The sequence below is a fragment of the Zonotrichia albicollis genome, chromosome 1 (genome assembly GCF_047830755.1).
Source record: "Zonotrichia albicollis isolate bZonAlb1 chromosome 1, bZonAlb1.hap1, whole genome shotgun sequence".
Lineage (NCBI taxonomy): Eukaryota > Metazoa > Chordata > Aves > Passeriformes > Passerellidae > Zonotrichia > Zonotrichia albicollis.
In genome coordinates, this window is record NC_133819.1 from 48,347,815 (window position 1) to 48,349,485 (window position 1,671).

A 1,671-nucleotide genomic window follows, 5' to 3' on the forward strand; every position below is an offset into this window, starting at 1 on the left:
TTGTGTAAATTTGTTCTTTTGGTTTTATTTTGCTTTGTGTTCTGTTTTGGTTGTTTTTTGGGGTTTTTTCTGCTCTTCAGGAAGCTGGTAGTCAATTTTTGAACTAAGTTTTGTTCTTTCTGAAAAGAAACTGGAGTACCTTCATTTGCTGACGTAAAAAAAATACTTCTCTGTTTCTTGGGAGAATGGTGTGAATGGAAGAGAAGGAGGGAGAGGTACACCTTCAAAAAGAAGTACGCCAATGTTTTTTGTGCATATCCCTTTTGGAGGAGGCTTCCAGTAGGGTGTGGTGGGACAATTTTCAGTCAAATTTTACTTCAGCACTCACTTTTCAAGGCAGCACTAGTTTTAACCTATGGAAAGGGATTAAACGGTTCTGCACTCTAAACGGGTAGCTACTTTCAACAGTCTTCACTCAGGGTGTGGAAACACCTTCATAATTCCAGGGAGGTTTGAAAAAAGAAAAGCTGTTCTTTGTGCAAAGTTAGTGAAGGCTGAATCAGCATTCACACAGTGCCTGGTGGTCAGGATGGAGAGAAAGACAGAGCCTGTGACCTGTGTGGAGAGGTGGGAGGGAGGAATGGGAGGCACAGATTTCAGATGTCCTCTTGCGGTGTGGCAGCAAGGCACTACAGTCTGAGCAGATCCATTGATGCCTGGTTTATTTGCTCTTTCATCCGCATCTCGATCTCATTATCTCCACATAAACAAAAAAGTGCAGGGAGCGCACATATTTTGCATTAGAAAATTCAAACCAAACCCTCATGCACCTTTGAATCTCTCAGAGGCTTGATAGTTATTTACCAAATGATATTAACTGTTTCATTCTGTAAGGTGGGCATTTTATTTACTACTTGCAAAAAAATTTAAAGACAGATTCTTGTACTCTTACACATATTGGGTAGTTTGCTTCAGAAGTCATCTGGCTGTAAATGGATGTAAACACTGGGAAGTTTGGTGTCTCCAGAGGAGAGATGTTGGGCAGGCTTTTAGTGCTTTATATACTCATAGCTTTTTGTACGTAAGCAAGTGGGACAGTGGTTGTTTTCTTTCACAGTTGTGGTCAGAATGGCATTTTACTTTGCCCCATGCCTAATGAAAGCACATATATATACTGGTTAAAATTTAGCTAATTCATTAAAAATTTCTCTTGGAGCAAGCCATTTCACTGAAACACGCTAGTGGAGAGAAGGATTGGGTTTCCTTGAATTTAGAGTGCATTCATTCTGCACTCGCCTTCTGTATTTTTTGTGTGACACTCTAAATGCTAACTGCATATTGTTCTCATTAGGACAATGATTAGCATGCATTTCTTAACATGTGTCCTGTTAGAATCTGGAAAATATAATAAATCTGGCTAGCAAGCATGAAGCTGTGGTACTGAATCGTTTGGGATGGCTTTGTTGCGGTCGAGCAGATAGCTGGGTAATCAGGGTGTCTGTATTATGTTTTGCTGACAGTGATACAGTTTCTAGCAATAGCATTAAGTGTTCCTTTAAATATGAATTTGCAAATTTGCAAAACTCTGGTACACAAAAGTGCTTTAAAATTTTTGCCCTGACTTGCAGGGCAATTTTATATGGCTAAATATGTTCCTCTAAAACAATGCTGTTGTCTTCATGTTTATGCTCTACAAATCCAATGCAGAGAGTTGTCAAAGAGATATCAAGC